Raw genomic sequence first — 22,664 nt, 5'->3', positions numbered from 1 at the left:
ATCAATAAATACAGCTGCATTTTGACAGGCATATGCAGATTTGTCTGGATCTTCTGCCAAATCTAAATGGACTAAATCTTCAAGAGAAGTTATTACATGTGTATCAGAAGCCTGCAATTTAACACAAACTGTGTGGTAAGAATGTTTTTGCTTTGTATGCGAGATGCGAATCTCTTCAGCTGGTGGTTAATCCACAGTGAACCATATTTGTGATTTAGGTCACTGCACATTGACAAAATTGACAGGCTCTCCTAGGATCTTGAGAGCTTTATAGTACCACTTTCCATTTTCACAGGAAATCTGAGCTACTCCCAAAACAACTTTGCAGTGGGCTTACCAGTAGCCTCTTAAGCAGCAGTTACAGTATATTCTCTGAAATAAGGCTGGTTCGTGTACAATACAATAAGTCCCTGTGATACACGTACAAATGTACCTGGATCTGAAAGTGGAATGGGTAGAGAAGTAGTGAAGGTAATGTCCGTCTCTGTTGTGGGAAGAAGTCACTGCTTCACACCACTATCCTTGCCACGGAGGTATGCATAGCTACATGGACATGTACACGTACACTGAGTCTTGAGTTTCATGTTATTGTGTGTCATTTTCATGGTCATTGTACCCACATGTAGGTTGCGTGTATGTTAGATTCAGTTTCCACCTTCAAATTGCATCATATTTCAAGAAAAAGAAAGAAAAACTACTGAACAAAAAAAAAAATCAACTGTTGCATTTCCGCGATTCAATGCTTCATTTCTCAGTTGTAAAGTATACTCTGTATCCTTGTTTGATTGTAGTGGTATTTTGACTCCTTTTCTCTTGGGTAAACAGGAGGCTGGATGTGTGCATACATGTCCATAGATACCTCAAGGTGAATTAGAATCCCCAGAATAGCCACGAGACCATGAAAGCCAAATGTAGGGACCACGTTTTTTTGTTGGAAGAAAATGGTCACATGCTTTCATCATCTAGTATTGACGGATGGAACATTAAACTGGATGTACTTCATTAACATTGGTCAGTTAAACAGGTGCATGTAGTCTTAACCACTTCCTGCTGGGGAGCCCGGTTTCGGGCACCATGGATTTATATGCAGAGCCGGGGTGCCCGGTTTCTGACAAAAGAGCTGGCCTGTGTAATAAAAGACTTTACTCGGAACAAAGGACCTGCTGCTGGGAATTGCCATCATTTTTCGACTTCCATTTTTCAAAGGTAATCAGCACTGTTTTGAAACAGTATACCACTGTTTTGGGCATAGCACGCCCGTGGTTTAGCACTGTAGACAAAAGTGCTTCAGGGCCCCATTGATGAGCGACACAGCGCCGCTGCTCGCTAATCCAGCTGCGTATGAAAAGACGCTACTGGCATTCACCGGAACAAAGGAAATTATGCAACACCTCACAATTCTGGGCTCTCTTTTACAGGGCTGCAGGCCTGGGCTGAATACTCGGGCATCAATGAAGGTTGCCTGACAGATTAGAGTAGCCACCAGAAAGTTGTTCATGTGGGTGTAAACGTCCAGAAATGAACACATGAATTTTTGAAAAATTTAAAAATGGAAAATCTTGAAGAGGTCCCGTCATCTCATTCCTCTCAAGAAAAATCCACCCGGCAGGTAGTGGTTAAAGCTGTAGGTAATAGGAATTTGGGACTATTTCAAACTGCAAAGCATTGCTCACTATAGGCCTAATGTGGTTTCAGCGGAAACACACACAAAGAAAGAAAGACAAAAACTTTGTGTACATGTTTAAGACATACAGTTTTACTGCAAGCCTGTGGCATGTTAAGAGTCAATTGGTGCATGGAACCTTTCATTTGTTTTAATATTTAATCACTTGAAAATACTACATCCTTGACAAGTGATCACAATTTGCAGAAGGAGTGAACCAGTGTGGCTCAGTCCATCGAGGATTAAAAAAAAAAATCTCTTCTTAGTTGTTGTACTTTTATATGAAGCAATATGTGTTGAACCACATGTACATATATTCATATGCATGTATAATTTGTGTCAAAGTTAATCCATATTGCCTCGCGTTCCTGCAAAATACCGGTAATACCCGCATAGCTTGCAGTGTCCAAGCAGAGATGGTGTCGGACTGTTTGATGTTTGTTGTAATATTACTCATGGTCAATTAGTAATGTGTAACAGAATAACCAAACACCTTCATTATAAAGCAGATTTTTTTTTCTTCAGATTTTTTATTTGACTTATGGGGAAATGACGTAGAGGAACTTGATCTCCCTTCAGGCCCCAGACCAGGAGAGAACCAATAAAGCCATAATACAAACAGTGCTATTAAAAGGCTGCTCCATTTGACAGGTTGGGTGTAATATCCACCAGACCCACAATAAGGGTTTCCCTATTATAAAGAGGCTGGCAAGTTTTTACACCTGTGAATGGGTTGGACAAACACAGATTTTGTATTATTGAATCGTGCTGTGGGTTGGTACTGGTCGGCTGTGTAGGTGTAGGTGGGTTTTTTTTTTAAACTTGGTGAGGTCAAGTACTCTCTTTTTTTCTTGGGAACCACTCTGCATTTTTTTTTTTTTTTACTCTGAAAGTTTGGTAGAGTGTTTAACCTCAGGGCTTTTTTTTCAGTGGGTTGGACTGTTCAGCTTTGCCAGTTTTATCATAGAAGCTTAAATTGACCAGAAAGGGTGTGTGTGCGTACTGCGATTTTTAATCCTAAAACTCGTCGGTGCCTGGAAGAAGGTCGTAAGCGCTTATGACCTTTTGCTGGGAAGGATAATCGCTGCAAATAAATTTTTTCCTGCCAAAGGACGTATGTATGCAACTGTTTTATTTTAATGAAATATAATGATTTCTTTGCAAATAGTTACAAAAAAATTTTCCAAGTTGTTCGACAAGTTGTTCAAATGATGCTTTTTGTGTTGATTTTGTAGTAAATGTTATCCATTCTTACTAAATAAAGATAGTGTGTTTCTTACGCCCTTTTGACGGGAACATTTTTTCTGCCGTGATCATCCTTCCTGGCAAAAGGTCATAAGCGTGCATACGACCTTTTGCCGGGTACACGACGAACTGTAGACTGAAATTGTATGTTACAAAAATATGCTAAATGATAAAGGGATACTATCTAAGGCACTGTTTGACTTGTTTTCCATTAGTTGTGACCCTTTGTCATGTGTTAGAGAACAATCAGTTGTGTTTTATATTCATCTTTAAGGGTTTTTTTGGCAGGAATTGACATATCTATCCACATGGTTTGCTTACATGCAATGGGGCCACCAATTGCAAAAAGAGGGCAGCTTGGATTATTGACATTACTGTTAAGTTTTCAGACAAGTTACAACGTGCACTTTACCTAGGCATTAAATTTCAAATAGTTCATTGATATACATAAACTTGTACATGCAGGTAAAGAAGCAATCACAATTCCTGCCAAGCCATTAAAAACAATCACTCTTTAAAATGCTAATCATCATTGATCTATCCCAGTGGGTTTCTGTGACTTTGAATAATGCAAGACGGGGACAGAGATCATCTAATGCCCAATAGCACGCTGGTCCAGTGGACATCTGGGACAAGTTATGATCTGCTGCTTCTTGTTGAAAATACTTAGCCAAGATGATGCATGCGTGAATTCACTACATAGTCGTGTCAGCAAGTGATGGATGATAATGTCTCAAGAGTCATTACTAATGTGATTGGGAAGGTATGGTTTCAGTCATTAAGGTTCCATCCAGGTTCAGAAACAGCATCCAGAGTTAGTGCAAATTGAAATGTACGGGGAGTCCTGTGTGTCTATCAACACAAGGAATAATGTGTGGTGTAGGCCTACAACTTTACCCAAAATGCAAAAGTTAACTTGCAACCAAGAAATATTCTCAGGCACTGAGCCAATCCAGACAGGTCTTTCAGTTCTACCAGAGCTGGTGTTTCTAGTTTGTGGACCGTTTGCCGTACTTACACTGTATGTACATGTGTGACATGTTGAATTTCCTTCTGAATGGTCAACAGAATATTCAAATCTTCTTGTTTATAAACATAAAACTCTCAAGGTTAGTGACGTTTAGTCTCTTCAGTTTGGGGCCTGCATGTATCGGTAAAATAACAATCCACCTCCAAACTCTATAAAACAAATCTTTTGTAGGAATGATGCTATTCACCCTTTTGTTACCCAACATTGTAAAACATTTCACATTTCATATGCAAGAGCAACAACTTTTCAAAAGACAATTTGTCATGAAGGCCTTAAGTTTCAGAATTCCTTTAATAAGTCACTCATTGGCATTCGTAGTCTTCCACTTTTTCAATCAAAATTGAAAACTTACCTCCCATCTAATTACATGTATCTCAGCTCAGATTAACTTCCAATGGACTGCTGCATGTACTGTACATTTTGTCTTTTCCAGTCTTGTTAGTTTGTATTGTAAATCCTTCACTTTGTGTCACACCTGGTATGTGTTTTATGTATGATTCTAATTTTCCTTTTCTTACATTTTTCTTAATCTGTGTATTTATTTACCGGTATATTAAGGGGGTATCCCTACTTGACAAGCTCTGCTTTTTAGGGACCTCCTTCCACATCCTCATTTTAATGAAACTTAACCAAATAACAGATCTCAAATTATACGTACTTACAGTACATGTATTAATGTGTTGTAAGACCTTGTACTGTACATGTACCTAAATACAAATTATTGCACTACATGTAATGAGATTACTATTGAGAGATGGGGGTAAAAATGATTTTTAAAACAAGTGTTTTGTGGCCAGTCGCATAGACAATGGGAATGAATGTACAGTTGTTTGTATCCTAAAAGGAAAATCTACGCAAAATATGTACATGTATGTACCGGTACTTTTTCAAGTACAGTTAAAATCTATGCTGTTCAGATTAATTCATCTTCACAGAACCCTATTGACATTAGCTTTTCAACAGTTGATCAGTTAAGTCATTTCACCACTCAGGCATGAGTGTTCCAGTATCTATGTAAAGCTTGTAAGCAGAGTGTTTGGTAGTTATTAAAGTGACTGTGTGTACCCAGTAAACAGGCATATTATAACCTCATAATTTGGTGCAAGCCTGGTAGGTTTAATGTTGGCATAGTTCCAACCCCCTGCAGTAACAGTGCATGCAGTTATCTTTGCTGTACAGGCTGGAGTTGATCAGGCTCATCTTGACTGTGGTGTCTCCAATCATTTCCTTACTCTGCGCTCCAATTTACTCTGTCCCCCCAGGGGGGTGTTTCACTCCATCCTGTCTTAACCGGGCTGCATTTTTGAAACTCAAAGCCAGCAAACACTGGCCCCGAGATGAGATGTGGGTGGCAAATTGTTTTATATAGATGCCAGTGATTAATTAAGTGTACAAGATCCTGTGTCCTTGTCAAGTGCAATTGGATGAATCCTCAGGAGAGTGTGTAGTTTATAAGCGTGGGTAGAGGCTAATCAGTGAAACCATAGAACCCATAGACTAAAGCAGAGAGTAAGGTGAAACCATGGAAAAATAATGAAACTGACCTGACAGGATACCCAGAGTCCAGTAGTGAGAGATTTGGGGCACAAAGCCTTCACCCACACTGTTAGAACTTCTCTCCTGGGAACTTGACAGACATCTCTGTAATTTGTACATTTTGCAAGAGGTCTGGTGCAGTTTCTATGCAGTGTTCAAGAAATCAAAGTGAAGTTTAGGGACAGGTTTTTAACTTTAGGGCCTACAGGGCAAATCTTAGTTTGCCCCGCATCCTCTCAGGTCAGAAATAGGGGATCCCATCTGAAGAACCGCTTGACCTATCCTGGCACAAGTACATGCATTTGTGCTTTCTCTTCATTGATCCTGACCAGTTCACTACCCCTGTTAAAACCATTAACCAGATTGCAAGGTCCTTTACTCCATGGACTCAAGGATATAGAATTACCCTCACCTAAACTCCATGCCCTCACTCTCTTCAAACCACCTGATGTATGTGTATATGTACCCCTACTAATAGGAATAACCACAAATTAGCTCTGGATTCCCAGATGTGCTTGCCAGTGCAGTGTACCATGTCCTTCAATGAGTGTACCATGTTCCATAAGTCAGGAGCTCAAGGACAAACCTCCTCCTCTGGACTGACAGAGGAACTTAAAATATGTTTGTGATTTAATCCTTGTCATTGGCCTTGCCGTTTGTATTCAAATTTATTGCATGGATTGCTTTCTGCACAGTGCTTTCTTATGGTTTGTTAGCAAACCTTCCAACTCCAAGCTTACATGTAAATGGATGTGATTAGGACTCAAGCTCGTGATCCTCCTGCGCTGCATTATGAAGTAACAGTCGACCAGCGAGTGTGATTCAAAGGTCCAAAGCAATGTACCAGTATCATGAAGTCTGGCAGCATCATTATGTGCTCTGCCTTCAGACAGTTGATGCTTTTCCCGTAATTCACTCTGATCTCCAGAGAATCTACATCTGTGTGTGCTGAATGGTACTCCTACAATAATAATATCATGTCGGTTAAAGTCTTGAGTGGTTAGCACAGCAGCAATGTTGCACCATATTTCACAAACGGGTAATTACAGAAATTAGGGGTCCATTTTTTTGTGTGCCCCTGTCACGTCTGACATACGATTTTGTAAGTTTAGAACACATTTTCTAATCTCCAAGAGTGATGAATTAATGCAAATTACCTGCCAAACAAATGGTAATAGTTTGAAATCAATTTTAGTGACATTTCCATGTCAAATAACAAAGGTCAGATGTAACAGGGACAAAAAAGTCCGACTTTTGGACCCCTTAATTTCTGGAATGACCTCTTAATTTCTGGAATGACCCGAAGCCATTAAACTCTGTGAGGTGGCAAAAGTAATTTCTATTTTAAGAAAGTGATTTGAATAATTCACTTGCAAGCTCTTAACCATAATAATAAGACTCATTGCATTCATAAACTTGCCAGAACTGATAGATGCTTCAGTTGAGTTGATGCTCTTTGTAAATTTCCTGCTCTTATGTGCAGTTGTCAATCACATCTGCACTTGTGTGCTGAGATACTTTTGACGTGGACTCAAACATTAACTCGAACTCAGTCGCTGGAACTTGGCAATGGAGTCAAATACAAGCCTTTGTCTACATGAGTTTCTGAAATAAATTGTAACTGTTCTCAGCATATTCTCAGTTTGTTTTTCCAAGCTGAAGAGAATATGTGCAGGCCCAAGGAAGCACAGGCACTCTGTCTGTAACGGTTTATGCACAAGCATTGTTGACACGATGACATTACTGTTGAGCACCTAATGCACTTTTGCCTACTTTGTACAGCCTATTACCTCCCAGCTCCAATAGGCGCACACAGCATCTGTTTTAATGTATGAACAGCTCACTAATTTACTATACAATTGACAATTACAGAATGAGATACAAAGTGACCATCGTCATGGCAGTAGTCCCACCACTGAGTTGCCTTGGCGAGATGGGAACGTGACCAAAGTAATTTCCGGTCCCTTTTGTCTCAACCCTAGCCAATCCCCCCCCCCCATCCAACGCAGCACAGGCCTTCAATCCAGCCCTGATTGAGTGGGGATGCTGAAGCAGTATTCATGTGGGAAATGGAATTAGGAGAGGTGGTATATCAGCCAGGGTGTGATAGCGTAATGAGGTGTGATGGTATTGCTATGGACTCTCAAGAAGGTTGTTGTTATTGGGTGGTAAAGTGCATGATTAATACAGCATCAACATTTGAGCGTATTTTCCTAGGGGTGTTTGTTTGCTTTGTTTCCCTGTTTAGTTTTGAGTTTTAGTAAATCCTCGTAAAAGCTTTTGTGACATTGGCCAGCTTATTTAGATTTAGAACGATGAGTTAGCAACATGGGTGTGACCAGGAGATTGCCAGTGTAGAAACTGACGATGTGCCAGAATGCAAAGTTTGAGTGGGAATGGACGAGCAGGTAGAGGAGGCTGAATCTCACCCAAGAGCTTGGGCATTGTTCAAAGTGACTGGTACTTGAAAACAGGTGACAGCAGGGGGCAGTATTCATGGTGGCTTCTTTGGCCAACAGTTGTACTTGTTTTGGCAATAAAAATCGCAGAGCAAGGAAACTTTTGCAAACAGATTGGTTACACTTTTCCAACCCCTTCTCAGCAGTACTCCTCCTGGTTAGCAATATTGAAGCATCCTGATTGGATATCATTCATGCTTCTTTGTTTCCTTGCCAGTCGGTAAATTTTCTTTTCGGTTGCTTATCAAATTTCAATTAAATTGAGGAGTAACTCTTGCAATCCTACCCCTTTATTAATCTTCATTTCCTTTTTAGTGTCTTCCTTATTTTCCCCCTTTTCCTCATTTTTTTTTCAGTGCCATGTATTCATTTGCCATTTGTTCAGTTATCCTCGAACATTCACTCATTTATTGCTGCTCATGATTTGGTGCCCCACCCTAACAAACTGAGCCAGAAATGACCAAGGCCACTTCTGCACAACCAAAATCAATGGCAACCCTCAACATTGTTTCATGCTGATATTGCCTGTTTTCCCTTCAGGATGACAAATTGAGTGGCACAGTGAAAAACAAACAAAACAAAGAACAACAACAACAACAACAGCAACAATGACAACAACAAAGCTCAGTTTGCTCTGAACAAAGTCCTACCAAATTGTAACTGTAGACTCAAACTCGGAGCGTTATCGGTCCTGATTCCTGACTGTCCATTCTATTCAAACCTACACATGCTGGATCTGTTAGAGATTCAATTGCCAGGGAAATGTCCCTGACAGTCACTCTTCCATTGCTAATAGATATTCGAAGAGGGTGTGGGTGTGTTTGTGTGATCGTCAGAAAGCAGGGATGGTGCAAACAAGATCCATCTTGCATCTGTGGGTGCTCGAAACATGTCAAAAAACTTCATGGATTATTTCCTTCAAACCCCCTCTGACTAGTCATATAATTCGTAAATCCACTTGTATTACTGCCAGCCCGCATATGCACTCACAGTTTGCGTGGATTGACCTCTCGTATGGCATGGTAATGGGCAGGGTGGCCTCCTTCTGGCCTTGAGTTGTTTTTGTTGAGTATCTATTTTATGTGAGTGTAGCTGCTTTCGTCTTTTATTTCGTAATGACATCCTTCCATTCATCCGCAAAGATCACTGATGCGTATTGTGTCCTAATGGATAATTCAATTTCAGCCCATCGGATAGTATTTGTGTGTTGGTTACATTCTGGCTCACCAGGCGTGCTTAAAATTTGTATTGAATGTCAGCTTTTAACTTTTGAGCTAAAAATTATTATGCTTGAACTAATTTCTGTGTGGTTTGTAATAGATTTCATATTTAAATAACGTCCTTCCCAGCTTTCTGTAGACTAGTTAACAACCAGCAACCAGAAACAACAAACAGAACAAAATCTCCCCCCCCCCATCAGTGGATCTCATTTTTTAAAAGGGGTTCAGTGAGAAATACCCGCAATGAGACACTCTGGATGGGCTGTTCTTGCAGTTGAAGGGCACATTTGTTTGAGGAGGCTTAGTCCCACCGAGTGATGGAATGAGCACCACTTGAAAACCGGAGGCGGAGAAAGGGGATCCAGTTTACAAGATGAGCTTTGATTTATTGTTGATGTCCAACACTCTTGAAGAAGAAAATTCTGCACCCGAGGAAGAAATAACCCCCACAGCCTGAAGTAATCAAAGCAGTTACTGCATTTCCACATATGTTGTACATTGTACATCGTTTGCACAGAAAACATGCACATGTGTAGCAGCTTATGTCATATTGCAACAGCAGTGTCACCACACTCAACATGACAGTTTTAAAATTTCTACATGCCCCCTACAAATCAAGAAATACAATACTTTGAGGGTTTCCCGGTCGTCGGTGACCTGCACTACTTTGCCATCTGCAGTCAGTTCCTGTCTAAGCCATGCTCACACATCAAAAAATGGGAAAAACCGACATCAAAATGTACCCTGTCTGTGCTCCCCAACCAGCTTCCCTGAAAGCCAGGGGGAATGTGTTTAATCTGCGGTTTATCAGGCCAGAGAAAAAAAAAATTCCCCTAAATGTACATACAGGCAATGTGAACTTCACTTATTGTGGCACAAAGTATAGTTGATACTGCAAGGAGCAATCATGGGTAATGGCTAGTCATACCCTGAGGAGGGCGTGGCTCCTATCCCCCCCCCCCATTCCGTTCATTCTGTCATTCAGCCGCAGGAATTATATGTACAGTATGTGGTGTTAGTGGAGTGTTGGTAATACCAGCTGTATCCCATTTGAGTTCTAAAAATGACAGATTTCCCTGAAGGTTAATCAAAGAAGGTTGCTTGACAGTTCATATATTTGTCTTTATCATTTACAATTTAGGAGATGTGTCAAACTTCCTCCAAGGACATCCTGTGATGGCCTCGGTCAGATTTACATTTTTCCTTTATCACCAGATGTCAAGGGGACTTACCCTACATGATATCGCTTTCAATTTGTGCTTGATCTCTTGGCTCTTTTTCTGCCTATTTGTAATACCTCATTTGACTGTGATCGGCATACCTCAAGCGGAAGCCCAAGCATCTGGGAAGGCTTTGTGCTGGTCACTTTGGCTGCTTCCTGAGAAGGTGATGAGCCTCCGCTGGCCTGGTGGTATAGAGCCAGGAGTTGTTAGATCGATAGCAATTACATGTATTTGCAGTACCCATGTCGTTTATTTAGGTACTCGTACCTATTCCATTACGGCCAAGCGAATGCAAAGTTCTGTTTTTATTTGCCTTTTTTCTCTGTTTTGGAATAAAGCTGCACTCAGCTAGGATGTTCTGCAAATGAAAATAGAGTGGAAATTATCTGTGCATAATGGTTTTTTCCTAGAAAATTTGTTGTCAGCATTTTGTGGTGGAATTGCAAAAGCACAGTAATTCAAGGAGGTTGTGAACAATGATTTTTGCCTTGAGTCATCTTCAAAGGAAATTATGGAGCATGAAGGGAAAAATCAAATATCATAGGTACGTGTAGTTTGAACTAGTCTTTGTTTTACTTTTTTCTGGAAAAACATAGTGGTGGGATTTTTTTTGGGGGGGGGGTTCTTTTGTTTTCCTTTTTATTCAAGTTTTGACATGAGATGGTCTGGTTCCCTGTGTGCTCATTTTCATTCAGTGTATGCACCTGGAGTTGAAGTACACCCTTGCCAGCAAAGGACAGACAGGCTTATGGGAAGTTTTTCAACGACGCTGTGCATGCGCCGGTGAAGATCATGCATTCCATCGCCTTTTATTCATCTGATATCTGTAATTCCAGCATTAAATTGGTTGTGCAAGCTCAGAGTGCCGTGCACCAGTGGTGCATAAATCTTTGCATGCATTTACATGCAGTGAGTTCCCACCAAAAGACCGTGGTTTCCATGTAAAAAACTCCTTCCCTTGTACCCGCTTGGAGTGGATAGTGATGCAAAGTGATGGACCCGTGTTTTTTTCTAAATGTGCAAGAAACGGGATTGGTGGGTTGACATCTTTGACAAGCGTGGTTTTAAGAAGGGCATTGCCATAATAGTTCGCACTCTCAAGTATTTATACGTTATGTTCGGTCGCATAGAACTCTGTTACCCACAAGACAGTTTGTGCAATTTTGCTCTCATAACAAACAAGTATTTTTATCCGTGTGGGCTAAAATCAAAGCATCCTAAAGCGAAGATAGAATACCTTTTAGCGGGCCACTGGCGGGATTAGTGTTTGAATTGAAGAATGGCAACGTCAAGTGACCAGGGCAAACTATCGACGAAAAAAAAAAATCCAACAAGATACATTGTCTGTGCGAGGAGCGGCAAGGGAAAAGAGCGAGGGGCCTAGCGAAAGAGCTGAAGGAGAGACAGACAGGGCAGGGGCCGGAAAATTGATTTCTGTCGCTGTGGCAGCGTTAATGGGAGTATAATTCACTGTAATCACGGCAACGTTTACTGATTCAATATCCCTCATTGGGTTGCATTATAGCAACCTCAGCATTCCCCCAGGGGCAACCGTAGACTCATAAGAGGCCGAGTTATGGAGATCAGACTGAAAAAGTCGCAGGGGTGCACAGTTCTGTATCTGGAGGTATTGATGTTGCAAGGGTTTTTTTTTTTTCATTCTTTTTTTTTTTGGGGGGGGGGTTTCTTCACATTGGGTCCACAAAAATCAATGTGTGTAGGAATTTCAGGGACGTTAATGGAGAGGTTGTGCACAAAGAACAGGGCTGGCAAGGTTTGAACAGACTGCTCGTGTCAAGTTTTGTGGATGACTTTTTGATGTTTCCATTTTTGTGAGGTGTATTAGGGAGTTTTTGTGATGTGTAAGAGACTGTAGAATACTGATGTCAAATGTGTCAATTTTTAGGGACTAATTGGAAATTAGTTGTGCAGTTTTCTTTTTCTTTGTTTTGTAAGACTAAATTAAATTGCAGGTGTTTAGTGCAAAATGAACAAGGGTAAATTCTTAAAGGGTTATTTAACTTGATTTAATGTGGAAGGAGGACACCAGTTTTTGAAATTTGTCATGATTTACATGTAACGTTGTGAACCAGTTTGTGTTCATTTGAGTTATGTTGGACACCCAAGTTTCAAAGGGGTTCTTTGTGGTAAAACGCATGTTACAACTTGTCAGTCTTTCTCCCCATGTTAAACTGCTGATTGACAATGGTAACATTCTGTGACTAAGAACTTACACCATGTATTCTCCAAAATTAAGCTGTAAATTTCAAAAGCACTGAAGGATTCTTTGACAGTGACTTTAACTCATTTTCTCCAACATCAACATGCCCTCACCCCCTTGCAAGATTTCCTCAAAGAGTTAATATCATTTCCCCCCTTTCCTTTCCCTTTGTGCCCACGCCAGTGTTTGAACAAGTAGGTCTCTTTGGTACAAACATGACTAAGCCCAAAGCAGTATTGTCGCCAGAGTAAATTTCTAAGCGTAAACAGGCACCAACATACATGTACATGTACATGTAGATATTTTTTGGAGACAAAGTGGCAGGTGGGTTGTTCCGGTCCCACGGCAGCAGTAATTTCCACACTGCCCTCCTGACCCGTTGTAACCTTGATGTCTGTCACCTTTTTTGGGTCTGAAGCAACAAGTCAGCAAGTTTTGGTTGGTTGTTGTGCAGGGCCGGCCTCCAGCAAGCGGAGCAGTTGCTCCTCCCCCCTAACCTACTTTTCTGAATTTTAATGGGCACTTTCTAGTGACTGGTATGAAATTATGAGAAAGATCTAACCTAGCTTTACAGCCATAATGTGAAAAGCACTTAGGAACGTGTTTTGTGCATCTCTCCGGTCTTATTAAGTGAGAAATGTCTCTTTTTTTGTTTCTTTTCTCATTTACAAGTAAAATTTTCCATGCTTTTCCTGACAAGTGACAACACTTTTGCTATGATGTCATTACAGAAGAACAGCATTTTTGTTTTTAAGTTATTAACCCCAATTTTCCCAATAAAAATGTTTGTGAGAATTTCCTCACTAGTCTGCTGTCATAAAGTGAAACATTCTCTTTAATATCCAAATTTGTATTAGCATTAGAAAAAGGCACCAGATGGCCCTTAAAATGGCACAGCAAAACTAAAAGTCAGCTGGGGCCAATTTCATAGAGCTGCTTAAGCACAAAATTTGCTTTATGCGCGAAAAATCTTACTCGATAAATCAGGTAACCAACCAAAATTCCATGTGATGTATATTGTTTTGGGATTTGGTTTGGGATTGTATTTAGCTTGTTTTTTGGTTAGCATGACAATCAGATAGAGTCTGAGCTTGTAACATTTGTTTATTAAGCAAATTTTTTTCCCGCTTAAGCAAATTTTGTGCTTAAGCAGCTCTATGAAATTGGCCCCAGGTTAAATTGGATACATACAGTCACAGGAACAACATAAACAAAGTTACAGTATATTGGCCCATTAACTTCAAACAAAATTTGAATAGTATTTCCCTAATGAAAGGATGTACGCCCCTCGTTCATAAAATGTGTTGCTCAACAAATACATGTCATTCCTTCTTTGTTATGATTGACAGATCCTCTGAGACTTTGGAACAGGTTCTGAAACTTTATGAAAATTTTTGAATCGTCTGGACAGTTTCCGAAACTTACTTCATTGGGGTCCTCCCCCTAAAGTTGTAGAAGCCCAGCTTAAGACAAGTTCTGATAATAGAATTTGTATTCTTTTACATGTTGTAAGAATTACAGTGCCTGTATTCACAGTGTCTAGACTACACACTTTTTTGGTAGTGTAGGAGTAAGATGTATCCAGGGTTGCTAAAGTGTCTGCAGGAATCACTATTTTTGGTGTAAATGCATTTGTTCCTGCTGGTGCACACGGTGGGGCACAAACTGTGAGCTTGTTATTCTTGTAATTCTAGAGCCAGGTAGAGAAGTGCGTTCCACAACAACATCATTGCCCAGTGATGGGTGTGCACTGAGTGCTTCATACACCATGCCCTGTTACCACATCATCAATATCACCCTTGGAAAATGTTAAAACAACAGGTGGAATCAAGCCTCCAAATTGACATAAAAAGATTAACCCATGAAAAATGTGGGCACTGAGAGATTCTATTTGTGGTAGTTACGTGTATATGAGTTATTTGGAATCTTTGGGGGGGTACCTACATGTAGAGAAGGCTTAAATCAGAGTCTCAATGTCGCATTTAAATTGCACACTACCGGTACATGTAGCTTAGTTATTAATAATGTTTGGAGCCTAATTTAAACAGAGTTGAGAAAACATGCCCTACAGTGCCTTAAACCCTCCTCCCAACAAAAAGCAGTCTGTTTGTCTGCAGAAGTGAATTTCATCTGGACTATGTATCAGTAATTAGGCTATCAACTCCTGTTTTCTCAAATTCCTCAGTATGAAATACCATACACGTACTCCCAGAGGTAAATGTGTCCACCGTAGCGTTTATGTATTTTTGAATTAGAGAATGTTGTCACCTTTGGAAGCCACGTATTTGTTGATAGATCTGTAAACTGTGGCAGAAAGTTTGGAAAGCTGCATCTCATTGGCCAGTCACAATCCAATTTCCTTCTTTTTATCCCGCCAATCAGGAAATGATCAAGGAATGCACAATGCATACATCTTTAGAGGTCCAGGACCACATATTTTGGAAATAAAAATAGGACATTGGGGAAATGACACAATGGCCTAATACCTCAAGTTGCTCAAGCTTATTGGATTATTTCCGGGAGTAACCTGCACTTTTATGTCTAAATCCAGCATGGGATAAGAAAATAATAGTTACATAGAATATAAAAAAAAAGGTGCTGGTCCCTGGGAAGAGGTACTCAGAAAAGGAAGAGATTTATCATGGGGTGAGAGGAATGTCTAAAATCCGTCTTTTTTTTTCTTCTTCCTCTTCTACTTCCCCCTCCCCCCCCCCTACATGCGCCATACATTGGCCGGTTCCGATGGGAAATGCAATTTGGGTGGTGGGTGGGTTCCTGTGGTGGGCTTTATTGATGCAGACAGACCCCTGTTGGGAGTGTGTGTATTTTTTTACATTTGCTTGCCTCTGGCGTTTGGGGCTAGTCCTATGCAAATCCTGGTCGAGTGAGTTTTCCCAAATGGGGTTTCTGGACGTGTTTCTAAAATAGTCGGAATTGTATGGTGCTGAATTGCAGAATACAGACAGAAGTGGTAGGCCTTTTGTTATCAACACTTTGCTTTTGTTCACTTTTTTTCTGTTAAGTAAGTTTTCAACTGTAATTCCCCTGTTTGAGGTTAGAACACATGGAGGAAAGGGATGTTTTAGCTGTATTATGTGCTCACTGAGGCAGTAACAATTTTGCTCTTGAAAGTAATATGCTGTTTAAAGACTAGGCAATGAAATATGCAGCAAAGCAAATTTGACGTACATGTACATGTACACATGCTAGTCAGGCCTTGCTGTTTGAAGGACACTGGTTATTTTTGGAAGTGTTGGGAATAATAGTTGTTAGAAACTAAGCAAACAAGCATAGAGACTAGGTAACACAATCAAAGCAGCACTGAACAATTTTCCCCATGGGTTGTTCATATGTACAAGATATCTTTGCAGTTGTACATGTATATGTACGCCCATGTAGGTATGTGGGGCGTCATGAAAGGAGACCAGCCTGAAGTGCAACAATGTGGGGCCTAATCCAGCCCTCCGGTTAAGTAACTGATTTAATTGTTTGGATTTTTCTTTGGTGGATGGAGAGAAGTTTTCTTTTGCTTTCGAAACCATTTGAAATACCGCGGTAGGCTGCATCGGCTGGCTGTTGCATGCAGATCGGTGCAAACTAAGCAAAGTCTTGCCGTAATTTGCATCATTTACATGGCTTGCAGAAAGTAGCGACATCTCGCCGATGATGTGAATCGTTCTATAGCAGTGGACAGTCATTTCGTGCAAATACATGTAGGAAACCTAGATGCATGAAACGTCCAGCGTGCGCACGTTCATGCCAAGGTTTCAGACAAGATTGGTGAGGGACAGGTAAGATATTTGGGGTGAGAAGTGAAATCCAACCCCAACCATATGTGAGAGGGTCTCCCCCAAATCAACCAAATACTTTTGGTGTAAGTATTTATTCGTTTCCAAAGTGGTTGACATGTACATGTTGTTAATTGCCCATACCCTCCTTGGGTTTCCTCCAGACACTATGAAATGCAGATACAGAATGGGCTGAGCATTGATACATGGTGCCTTTTTACACTCAGTTGCTTCCTCCTCCAGCAAGAATGCCACATATCACGATGCATGTGCCCTTTTTGCTCCAAATCCCAAGTTTTCTTCCCTGGTTGGACAATGTTTTCACCCCCCCCCCAAGTTTGTTTCGTTTCGAGCGTTCCAAGCATCGGCGCTGCATTCACGTGGTTGGCCGTGTTTCAGTGCGAACAGATGAGTTATAAATTGGCCGTTGTGCAAACAATTGGTCCATGTACATTTGCTGCAGTTGATGGGTCTATATTTGCTTTTCTCATGGGTACTGGAGGAGTTTAGGGTGACGAGAGGTCAAAACACCGATAAGAATCACACCAGACCTGCTATATACATGTATATGCGTCTGCTTCACCTCTCTACTTTTACAAACGTACGATACAAGCCACTCACATGGAAGCATTCAGTGCCGGAACCAATTATTGTGGGAGTTCTACATAAACCAAACCCACTTGTCTGCGTGTGCTCAACATATCATGAGTGCCAAGTTGTCATTGCTAGCAATTTAGAATTGCATTGTAGCTGTACACATTTTTGGTACGTTTGGTTTTTAGAACCGTTTGCTAATACTGTATCAAAGGTGAGTAGAAGATATCTCAGAAATGCTGATTTTTTTTCCCCACAAAAGTAGAATTTTTTTAGAGTTGTGATTTATTAAATTGTTTCAAACTTGTACTCAGCATTTTATATTTGTGGCACTGTTGCTGTCCACTGCTGGGTAGCTTTCTGTCACAGTGAGAAACAAACCTTGGCCTGGCTTGGCCCATCAAGTCACTTGTGCTTGCAAATTATTCATTTCTGCAATGCTGAATTCCTAGTATTTGTAAAATAGTAGTGTAACAGGAAGATTGTTTCCCACAAAATCATTCCAGTCTGTGGCAATTGCACAGGGAAGTTGGACCATGCCATTAGTTTGAAGTTAGCCAACTGTAGCAATTTAAGTGCATGAAAAGATTGATTGTGTCTCACTATAATGAATGTTTTGGGTTTGAGATCAAAGGATACAATTTTTATCATGGTTTAGTAAGGACACAAAAGGAAAAAAAAAAAAAAACCACTCTGGTAGTTTACAAATAGGTGATAATGTACCCATAGTGTGGGCGTGCAGTTTATTTTCGGTCAGTGCATCTTCAGCCTCTGATGCAAAATCCAAGCACCTCTCACCCATTATCTCTGGTGGTGCGTGGCTCATGCTGATCAGTCTCTGGTCATACATGTATATATACGTTAGTTGATGAAGCCATTGACTGACAGACTGGCAACTCTTGCAGATAGGCAGGTAGGATTCAGGTTTGACATCCATTTCAGCAACTCAGAGGTGTTTGCTCTGTCACATTCCCTTTAGTATTGTACATGAGCAGGTTAAAATTTAAATGCGTGTGGAACCTTCTTCAGTTCAACGGGGCATTTGTCGTGATCGTAATTTTTCATTATATTTAAATCTGTTTAAGTAATTTTGACCGATGATGTCAAGAGTGACATGTGTAAACAAGTGGCACATTCTTTGTTTGGACCTTTGAAAGGGCATTAAGTCCCGTGTGAAAAAAAAACCAATGCCCCTGTACCTCGTTGTTCACGGGAAATCTTCAAAATATTTAAAAGAATGTATGTCACAGGTTAGTTAAGGAGAAGGAAATGGAATTTCTTGTTGTCGCTTCTCTCTGGACGAACTTTTTGAAAGTTTCAATGGCAATATTTGTTTGGAGATGTGTTGATACAGAGGACCACAGGTCTTGCTGCAGTGCATTGGCAGGCATGTGGTAGTGTAGATCAAGCCGATTGAAATATGAATTTACATTGGAGTGACATCATTGCTAACAGTGCCCAACTGTATCGGTTTAGATCTTTCCAACAGAGCAGAAGCATTTATGTGCCAAAGGAACAGTGGGTAGCTGCCTCCAAACACTGGGAAATGTTTGTTTCATTTAGCATTTTTGTTTTCTGTGTGGGGCACACAATGTTGTTGGATGCAAGAGTTAGTTTTGGCTGAATGTGAATTGGAGCAGTGGGTACCACAGGGTCACGCGTGTGCTTTTGTCATTGGCTCCTTGTTTAGGAAGCAGGGATTCATTGTAGAGATCATGGATTTATTGCACACTGCAACCAGGCAAAAAGAGAGATAGAAAGCTTCAAATTAAATAACACCCATATCAATTCAAATTGGATGTGAATTACAAGTGCATTTGAGTAAACTGCCGTGGTTTGGTCAACTCTTCCATAGTCAAGCAGGTAAAACTTCAGGGGCTGAGCTAATCAAATATTGGAACACATCGTCTGTTTTTCTCTCATCAAACACTGGAATGGATACATGCACAGCATTTTCATAATGAAATGTTTGGAAAACTGCATCTCAGTGCGTTATTTCAGATTTGTGCAAAACTGTCTTGAACTAGGCTAGGGCTGTGACATTGTGTGGTTGGATATTTTAGCCCCCCCCCCTCTTTTGATATCCACAGGCACAAAACTTATATCTTCAGTGTTCTTCCTGAATTACCAAAAATACCCTGTGAAAACTTTTAACCACCACTCCCAGGAGTAGCAGAACTGCTGGTTGTTTTATGAAACTTAAATTTGTACAGAGTGCATTATATTTTTCTTCTCATTGGACTGTGATGGGGGGGAACTGTACAAGCCAGTTTCCGTTGTCTCCTGCGTTCAAGTTTAGCAAGATCATGGAGGCATGTGTTATTATAAACGATTCGCTTTCAATACACAAAGGATCATTCGCTGTGGAGTAATGAAGCCCCCTTCCACAACAGTGCATTGTGTGAACTTTTGAGTAGATCTATTGTCTGTTACAAATGTACCATTGTGCATAAGAGTTTCACAAGTTGTTGGGATTTTTTGTAGTTTTTCATGGTTGGATGAATATTGAATGATATAGAGGAGGTCTGTCGTAGTGCTGCAATGCATGTGAGACATAAAGGCTATTGGCCTACAGTCTGTACCGATATTTACCTTACCTACATGTACCCAGTGTGGACATTACTTTGTTTTTGTGTAGTTCAGAAAACTCCTTGAAAGTACTCATTTTTCTTGTACTGTGGAAACTCCCTAAAGCTGTGCTTTGTTAATCATTTCCTTGACCAGCTGTTCATATTTTGCAAAAGACTTACAGTCCTAACCCTCAAATGTCTCTGAAACTGTTTTCCAGAAAGGGCATACATGTCCATGTGTAAACCTTGCGTGGACCTGGCTTAGTCCACACGAGGTTCACACAACCTGCATTATTTGGACCTTTTTGTTTGTGGGTCTGCGCTAGGTGTGTTTAGTTGGCACACTGTTACCGCACCCATCCCATCCTGTAGCTACAAGTTGCTGAGAGGATGTTTGTTCAAAAGCAAAGTTGATGTGGGCAGGAAAGAGAAGCAGTTAGCAGAACAATTTAGAACTGGTTCCTCATCATACTTTGAGGATAGAATGTGTGTGCTCTGTACTGTGGGCTCTTGGAGGCTATTTGTACCATCGTACTTGGTCAGAGCATAGAGCAAGTCCTTGCTCTATGGTCAGAGGGTCAACGTTTCGAATCTAGCTGCTGGCCATACATGTATGTAAGTTGTGGCCCCTGACCAAGTCACTTCACCCCTTCCACTTACTTCTGTGCACCTAGGAGTACAAGTGGGTAGCAGCGTTAGGGGGAGCAACCTGTGCTGGACTGGCATCCCATGGGGGAGGGGGGTTAGAATTATTTTCGGTTGTTTCATGCCAAGAAAATCTGAGATAAACACTGACCTGAAGCTGAAGAGCCCGAATGGCTGGGGGCAGACTTGCTGTTCTACTCCTGTCTGTTGCACTGTTGATGAGCTGAACATTTCTGGTAAAGTCCGAGCTTTCACCAGTGGTGAAAGCGGACAAATGGTGTGGGGTGGCATGGTAGGGTTGATGGGGTCGCAAGAAGCATAAGAAAAAGGCCATGCATGTTCAAGTGTTCTTCCCTGTACTTCTCTCAGGTTATTGTTGAAACATGTTCTCGCTAATTAGATTTTATCAAGTTTTGCATACCTTTGATCTGTACAGCAAATGGACCTTCGCTACCATCATTTGATTTCTGTATTGTCATGAGTTCACTCCTGATCGTGACAACTGACCTGTTTATTGCACGAATTCCACCTTTAATACCTCTCGGCAAATGGCTGATAAGAAAGATACGTGTACATTGATCATTTTTGTTAGGGCACAACTTCAAAACAATTTGCTTTCGGTTTGCGATATCACTGCTTCAGCTCACCAGGGCAATGCTGATATCTCTCTGGACAGCACCATGAGAACAGACAATACACGTGGGAACTTTTGTGGAGTGTGACAAATGTCCTTAATAAATGGAGGGATGATAACGGTGATTGACTTCAACTTTTTCAAAAAAAGCAAAATATTTGACTTTTCCTGTGGTTCCAGTTTGTGCTATGCGATATAAATATATTTATGAAGTTACATATTTAGCAAAAATTCATTAAAATTCATTTGAATTAAAGCTTAAATACCATGTATGCCTGTTACATGTAAACAATGCATTCAAACACAAAACATTTTAAAGCTTTAAAGTTGAAGTTGTTCTCAAAATGACCTGTTGAACAGTAAGGTGATGTGCACCCATCCAAATTTGTAACAAAGTCTTTCAAGTTTCTCAATTTTAGAGGATTTTCATTTGGTATGTGAATCTTTTTAAAAGCAAATCTACCAATAACAGAATACAAAGTGAGACAAAAACGACTAATTTCAAAGATGTTAAAAAGAGGAAAAGAATAATGTGAACTATGAAACTGCCCCACTTATGCCATTCATTGGAAAGGACTACTTGGGTAAGTCCTAGTATGGTACATGTAGTTTGACTTGTATTGTCACTCCCAAAGAAAATAGACATTACAACCATTTTTGGATAGCTTTCATTTAAAACCAGAACGGTCCCATAAAGATGCTTCCATATTTCCTGATATAGTATTTCGGAGGTTATTATATGTAGTCTTCTCCAAATGTCAGAGGGCTCTGTGTTCTTGTAAGTAATTGAACTCGGAGGTGCTGACTGAGATGTTGGTGGAGGACTGCTACAGGTATTTCCTTAGTGTTGGGGATCCCAAGGGTATGTGGGACAGTTGTCCAAATAAATAAACTCAGGAATGTCCCTGCCTAGGCTGTTTGTGGAGGAAAACCCCAGTAATCAGATAAGTCCTGATTGAGTGAACACAGCAGCCAGCAGATGAAAAGGCTTCCCACGTGTGCGCGCATCTGCTCCTTCTGGGGTCGAACACATTCATGACCCCTTTGTGTTTGTGTATGCGCCAACGAGGTAAGGCTACCAGTATGTTGTGGTACACGCTCTAATAGTTTGTAATTGGTTACGGGATGGTGTGCTTGATTGCAGTATCTGCCGCTTGCTGATGTTCAAGTAGGTGATGTACATGTACCATACATGTAGGAATTTCCCAACATGCTTCATGCCTAAGATGTTGCCCTGCTGTGTACTTTGCATTGATAGCATGAGAGCTTAGTTATTCGGGGGGGGGGGGGGACAGAAACAGAGTGCTTTCTTTCCAGTGTCAGGGGTCTGGACAGTTTTTTTGGAGAGTTCAGGCACATGACACCTGTATGAATGTATGACCCTACAGCTGTGCATGGACTGTAGGGAATCTATAATTATCAAAAGATGTCAGTGGGACAGGGAGGGGTTGGGGTGTCTTCAGCCTGTTCAAAGTTGCCTGCCTTTGCCTTTTCCAGCCCACCAACTGTGTTATTCTTTCATTCTTGTGTTAAGTCTTCCTAGATGTCAACAATGTGTTATTGTATACTGTTTACATTGGTTGCATTCACATATACACATGTACATGTATATTGCCATCCTATCGGCATGTGTACAGAAGTCAAGCCGCCAGAATTCCTTATGTACACGTAAATGCACATATTCACATACAGTGTTGAAGTTAGTGATAAATTTACTTGTCCCAGAGTTTATCTGATTAGTACATGTGTGATATAGAGTGAGTCCGGGCAGGCGTATACAAGAGAAGTGCATTGCCATTTGGACTGACGTGCTGTGCGGTTCAGTTTGATTGTGGA

General features: G+C 40.7%; 1 protein-coding gene and 1 long non-coding RNA gene across 11 annotated transcripts in view; one reads left to right on the top strand and one right to left on the bottom strand.

Moving 5' to 3' along the window:
- LOC110989859 (excitatory amino acid transporter-like) overlaps positions 1-22,664 on the top strand; it is a 97,456-nt gene that overhangs the window by 55,944 nt on the left and 18,848 nt on the right. The window contains exon 1 of one of the 10 annotated variants that reach the window (XM_022254570.2): positions 15,951-16,064. The exons of 6 other annotated variants lie outside the window; for them this stretch is intronic. The gene's annotated coding sequence lies outside the window, so the exon portion shown is untranslated. Of the gene's footprint in view, positions 1-15,950; positions 16,065-16,184; positions 16,389-16,952; positions 17,194-17,870; positions 17,893-22,664 lie in introns of those variants that run through there. 3 more of the 10 variants (XM_022254577.2, XM_022254562.2, XM_087140908.1) reach the window with 3 other exon arrangements.
- Positions 10,470-20,666, bottom strand: LOC147798259 (uncharacterized). The gene is made up of 2 exons (XR_015426339.1): positions 20,346-20,666; positions 10,470-10,558 (listed from the first exon to the last, which is right to left on the bottom strand). It is a non-coding gene; the product is annotated as an uncharacterized LOC147798259 (long non-coding RNA).

This window comes from Acanthaster planci, linkage group LG09 (genome assembly GCF_054643075.1).
Source record: "Acanthaster planci isolate LZ-2023a linkage group LG09, COTS_SCS, whole genome shotgun sequence".
Classification (NCBI taxonomy): Eukaryota; Metazoa; Echinodermata; class Asteroidea; order Valvatida; family Acanthasteridae; genus Acanthaster; species Acanthaster planci.
Note: the sequence above shows the minus strand (reverse complement) of the source record. Positions and strands in the feature narration are given on the sequence as shown.